The sequence below is a fragment of the Thalia democratica genome, chromosome 9 (genome assembly GCF_965202585.1).
Source record: "Thalia democratica chromosome 9, ktThaDemo2.hap1.1, whole genome shotgun sequence".
In the NCBI taxonomy this organism is placed as follows: domain Eukaryota; kingdom Metazoa; phylum Chordata; class Thaliacea; order Salpida; family Salpidae; genus Thalia; species Thalia democratica.
The window spans coordinates 7,678,593-7,685,671 of NC_139173.1; positions in this window are offsets into that span (position 1 = coordinate 7,678,593).

The following is a 7,079-nucleotide window of genomic DNA, read 5'->3' on the forward strand; positions in this document are numbered from 1 at the left end:
TGTATTAAAGTTCGCTTAAAAATAAGTAAATTGTAAATATTTATATATGGTGTAAAATTAAGCTATGAAGTTTATAAAATGTCTTCAGTTATCAAAGGTTATGGATGAAAACTTTTTTGTGACTTCGACCTCGAGTTGTATGTCTACTTTCATTCATCTCGATCTTTTAGGCTTATACTTTTCAATAGAAACATAAAAGCGAGCAATTTAGATAGATAGATAAAAACATAAAATTTGTTGTTCAAACACTTAAAAAAAGTATTTAGTAACTCTCTTAAAGAATCTTTTAAGCTGTATTGTTACAGATAATAAAACATTTTGTTAAACTCTCAGTATATTAAAATCGATAAACTTTTTGTTTATTTAGGAAAAAGAAAAATATTGTTTTTTACGCTAAGCTATTGATAACAATGATTATTAAAATTGGATACAAAACACATCATTCCATATTCATACAGCTTTGAAAACAAATTACTTTTTTTTTAAATTGATTACTAAAGCTGTTTAGAAGAAAAATATGTATTCAATATACTTTTAAGTTGAATAGTTTAATGACTTACAAAGTTTTTTCTTATAAAAATTATTTTAAACTTTTAATATTATTTAATAAAAATAGTAAATACTTAAAGTTGTATTATACAACTTTTTCATCTTATGATAGTGCTATTGTTGGAGCTTCTTAGTCAACATTTGTAAACTAAAACTATGTAAAATTAATATACATTATAATTACAGTAACCTCTCGCGAATCTACTCATTTTGCGTAAATAAACGAGATTTAGCCAACAATCAAAATTAGTTTTATATCAAAAGGTATAAAATATACATATATTTCAAACTCAATACGTACAACAACTTAAATTTGTACAATAAAAAACTTTCAACTATTTTTTTGTATTCATGAGAATTCTAAAATGCTTAACTTAACTAAAGTGCGTAGATTCGCAAGAGGTTAATGTGCTTTCAATTAGTTTGCTTATAGTTTAATTTTAGAAAAAACATTTGTTAATAACAATTTTCACAGTACTACTTTTTTATTAAACTACTAATGCTTCTCTGTCTTAAACAAATTAATACAATTCCATGGAGTTCTATAAAAAAAAGTATTTCATGAAAATAATAGAAGAAATATTGGTAATATAAGCATTATTGATATACATTTATAGTCGATACAATAGTTGTTTAATGTTATGAGTATTATAAATTCTGAAAATGGAGTAAATCAATAAGTATTAGTAGATAGACTTAAACTATATTATGATATGAAAAGCTATATATTTATTATTTAATTGCAGTATTAAGTAAGTTTAAATGATTAATTTCTTATTAAAATACTGTAAGCACTAAGTTAGCTGTTAAAGATATACTTTTTGTTTACTATAAAAATACTTTGTATAATATTTGGGTCTTTCTATTTTTATAATACTTACTACAGATTCTAGTGCTAGGAAATGGTCTAAACAAGGAGGTTTTTTTAAGTTTTTATATTGAATTTAAAAAAAAGGAAAGGAAGAAATTTTTACTAAAAATAGCTAGTATTATCTTAGTAATAAATAGTAGTTAAAACTATTAAATAAAGGAATTAGACACTTGGTAACATAAACAGTTGTTATACAATATTACCTAAATAATTACACAAATTAATAATTTAACACTTTAACAGTAAACACATATTTTTGTTTAGTAAATAGAACTTTTCATTTAATAGGTGTGTAATAAATAAAGTCTAAACTTTTATTTGTTGCTGAAATAAAAAATAAATTTGTTTAGATGCTTAGAGTAAAATGTCATACATAGTAAAAAATAGTTCAAATATTAAAAAATTAATTATAAACAAAGTAGCTTCTGTTGTAAAAAATAATAAGTATTTATTTACGTACATATGGTAACGATATTTACATTATCATTGTATCTTAGATAAAGTTTATATAAAACTAGTTGCTTTTTAAATAGTTTGACAACAGTTATACTTTTCCTTGTATGTTTTAAGAGAAAATACTAAAAAAGCGTTAGTGTATGTGGTTTAAACTGTTAGTAAATTTTAAAATACTCAAAACATTTTTCGTACAGTTATTTACTAACTGTACCATAAATAATTAAGCTCTAATTCAAAATATAACTTACCTAGCAGAGTTTTGTATAATTTTTTGTAAAAAAATTACAGTTCTTACTTAAATTCTTAAAATGTTGGTACTTAAAAGTTTATATTTACCTTCATCATGACATAAAACATTAATATAAAGTCATATTGTGTTATATGCAATCATGACAATGTGTTTTTGTATGCAAAACCAATTAAACCAGCTTTTATTTTGCAGCAATACATTATTTATAGATGGATAGCTCTTTTGTCTAAGCATCTAAGCACATCTACATAAAAGTAATTAACTTAAATAAGTTCCATCAAATAAGCCATTTCAAAAAGTGGTTGCAATTGTAAGTAATACTTGCTTATAAAATATTTCAATTATTTCTCTTAAAAAATTTAACCGTGTGCCAAAATAATAAACAAAGTTAGTCTTGAGTTATATTAAGACTAATTTTTATAAGACAGGTTTAGTCTTAAAATTTTGTTATTAATGATTTAAAAAATGTTTTTTGAAATTAATTTTTCATTTAAATTTTAACAAAATTATCCAACTTAAGATAAATAACTGATTAAATGAGCTGCTATAAGCTGGTAAACAACAAATTAAAATTCTTCTAATTAAATAAGACCTTACGTAAGTTCACTACTAACTTATGATCTCTTTTTGACTGAAAATTGTTTTGAAAACAAGTCTTTAAAGTATTTGAAGTCATAAATAAATTGTCTTACAAGAAATTTTTTTTTGCAAAATCAAATAGATTAGTCAATAAACATTCTATTGTATAGAAGTAAAATAAAACTTTTTTACAGTCAATATACAACATTATATACCTTACCATTTTTTTTATAAAAAAAGGTAGTCTCAATTTTCATTATGCAAAATTACATTAATATAAGTACGATCTTAATGTTATTTTATTACTAAAATTAATAAATCTCCTTTATAAGAACTCTGGATAGCAAAATATAGTGACAAACTAGTAAAATTTTAACTATACTATTTAAAGAGTATTTAAATTAATCTTCACGAAAACTGTTTAAGTTTTGTATGACTATTTAAACTTAAATTCACTAACGCTTTAAAACTGAATTTTTGATTAAAAAAAATAATACATATCTAAAAGTACACAATTTTTGTAGTAAAATAGTTGATAATTTGTTATATTGGTATATTTCTAAACTAAAGAAAGTTTTTTATTTTACATACTAAAATAATAACTACTTTTGTACTAATAAAACTTAAAACTTTTAGTTACAAAAGTTATAAAATGACTATTTATCTTTGTTTTGCTGTTCACTTTATTTTGCTACTTTGGATACTGTACAAGATTTACAGTTTGGAATCAAACTTGACTAGCAGTAAAGCCTCAAGCAGAGCATCAGACAAAACAGCTGGTTACAGAGAAACCACTAATCAAAATAAATCTGAAACAACTGATAACTGTGGAAGTGTTGCTAATCACCCACGCAACAACCAAGAAAGTGAACTAGCGTTTGAAGAAAAGTGTGGTAGTGTCAAAAGTAAAGATAAAAGCTTAAAACAAGATCAGCTTGTATTAGATGATTCTGATAAAATTTTGTATTATATGCAGAGATGAAATACAGCATTATGCCATTTCTAAATGCAATCACACAGTTTGTATGAAATGTTCAATAAAGATGCGTGTACTTTCTAAAGATTATAAATGTCCTACCTGCACAGTTAAGCTTGGTAATGTGATAATATCCGAACAGCTTGAACCATTTTCTAGATTAACAAACACAGCGCTATTTAAAGAGTTCAATTATAAAGAAGCTGCTTACTATTTTACTTCTAAAAAGTTAAAAGAAATATTTTATGAAGTGTTAGCTCCAAGCTGTCCAATTTGCATTGACAGGCCACCTGACGAAACGGTGTGGCAAACCAAACAACACATGGTAGGACAACACAAACTTTATTACTGTGGCTTGTGTCTAACTCATGATCATCAGTTTTTTAGTGAGTTCATTTATTACACTAATAGGAGCTAAGTACGCACAAATGTGAAAGTGAAGGTAAAAATACACCTATAAGGGACACCCTCAGTGCCAGCTTTGTAAGCAACGATTTTACAACAAAGACCGTTTACACCAGCACATGCGTAAAGATCACTTCTTTTGTCACATTTGCGACCAAATAAATGACGTTGAAACAGTTGAATTTTGTTTCCAAGATTATGAAAAGATGCGCAGACACTTTAAAGAAAACCATTTTGTATGTGAAAATGAAAGCTGCAAGGATGATAAGTCAAAAAATGCTTTTGAAACAAATTTGGATCTGCAAGCTCACAACGTGAGATACCACAAGAAAAGTACGAGTAAAAATTATCAGAAACGAGAAAGAAGAGATACAATTCATCAAAAACATCACAGAGGAATCAATTTAAGAAATGAAAGTTCAAAGTTTGATGATGTAATGTTTAGAAATCCAGCTCCTAAAATTAACAGTTCACAAGTGTTTCCTCGTTTAAACAGAAAATTACGAACTCCTAAGTTGTCACCATCATCGATTAACAATCAAGTAAAAGATCTGTTTCCATTCTGCTCTCAACCTCAAACAAAACAAAACTATTTTCAAGCTTTTGAAAGTACAAAACCTTCTTTTGAGTGCCTGTTAAATAATGATAACAGAAAATTTTATGTACCACATAATCAAACTTTCAAATCAAAAGAAGCAGCTTCATCTGAAGTGAAATCAATGAAAACTGTAAATGAAAACAATTATTCCACGTTTGAAACTGATCCTTCGTGTAGAAATGGTAACACATTCAGTCCTGCAATTGGAATGTCACCAACGACAAGTAGATCAATAGCTCCTGGTGTGATCTGAACCAGAATGAGTAAACCTATACCTGGACTCTTTGTATAAAAGAAATAGCAAGGAGCATGAAAAATACATGCGTTTCTGTATAGAATAACTGGAAAGTAACACGTTCTAAAAACATAGTTGTTAGTCCTTGTAAATTTCCTTAGTTTGTTTACTTTGTTATTATTTTAAAAGTTCTTCGTTCCAAAAAAAATCATTTTATTTCGGATAAATTACATTTTATTTCATGTTGTATTTTTTCTATGTATTACTTTTATTCGTTTCAGTTTACTTGTAGCGTAAATTGAATTAAATACACCAAAATATATTACTTCTGGGTATTGTAATTTATTTGTATCTATAACACCTAGTTACTTTAGTTAGAGTATTTATACTTTAAAATTTTTAAAACGCATCTATTTAATAACATAAAACTTACATTAAGCTTGCAATTTCTATAACATCTTTGAAGTTTTTTTTTTAACCATTAATTAACATGTCACAAAGTATTAAATTAACTAATTTGAAATTTTTTATCTAGGCATTCAAATAGGTATGCTAAGAATAATGTTATGTAACACATCTATGTAACTTAAATTCTTAAAACTACGTTTTAGTAGAGGAAGTTTAAAACATTTATACTGATCTCAAATTTTCTTTCTCAAATAGAAACACGAATATTAGTTGTAATTTTCTAAAACATTTTCACGATATAAAACATAGGATGGTAAAAAAAAAAGAAGTTTAACTTTATATTATCTTAAATTATAGTTCTGAAGTTAGATAATGGATGCTTTATTTTGTTCTTTAGAGCATCGGACTGGTTTAAATAATGTTTGTTTTTTTTAGTTTTATAAAGCTAAAATTATAGTTGTTATGTAACAAAAAATTTGGCAATAAAGTTATAATCAAATTAGTTTAAAAAAATTAACCCTATAAAAAGACTAAAGCTAGTATATAAAATAATAACTATTTTAAAAATTAATAACCTATTATAGAAATCAAGTACGTAAGTTCTAAACATAGTTTTAAATTATGTAAAATAAAAATTAGAACTAAAAGCACAAATTAAAATTCATTAAATTAAGTTAAAATGCTTTTGTGACCATTATTATAATTTATACTCTCATAGCTTTCCTAATTTGTTGAAACTTTAAAAAGGCTTCATCTATGCTAATATATATTTTGAAGTTCTTTGTCATAACTTGCTTCTAACTTTTTAGTTTAAAAACATATGAAGACTTTTAGTCAAAAATATTTTAAGTGGTATAAATTGTATATTTACGCTCAATTACTTCATACAGTACAAAAAGCTTTTTTGGAACAATTAAATAAAAACAATTTTAATATTTGAGAAGAATTTTAATTTCATGTTTTTTGTGAGCTGTCTTAAGTCGTGAGGCTTAAATTTTAGTAGCTTTTATATATAAATGCACTTATTAATTTTATATATGTTGATATGTTAGAAGGTGGTACATTATATTCTGTACTTTGAAAACAAACTAAGCAATCTATGTATTGTACAATATAATCCTTTTTATTATACTATTATTTTACAATTTATCCCGATTATTATATATTTGTCCCGCTGAAAATTTTTGAATCTTACACCAGATATTCTGAGCCTTGAAAAGATTAAGCAAAAAAAAAATCACTTGGCAATTAAACTTGGGGCCGTTAAGGTTTTTGTTTTCGAAATTTGGTCGGGGATTACTGCCGACCCCTGATCTAATTTTCCTTGTAGCTTTAAAAAACAAACCAGCTATTCTTAAAATGCATAAAAGTATGCTTATTTTTTTCTAAATTTTTCTTTCATTTATTTTTTTGAAAATTTAGTTAACTTATAATACATTATTATAGCTTTCATAAATGTTGGACCGCCTTAACCTACTTCTTTAAACTACAGTTACTTATTACAACTCAATCACAACCAGTTTTAACAAAAGAATATACTAACAGATCTTATAATTTGATTGGCTTTATTTTTGCAAGTCATCTTACCTGTTAGTGTGGCAAAAAACTTATAATTTTATAATAATCAAACTACATTTTTTAATCCACAACCACATTATTTTTTTAATAAACATAGATTTATAAATAATTCGCAAATCGGTCCAGGACTCAAGTCAATTGTTTTTACTAGTGATTTTTTTCCCTGCGTCAGTA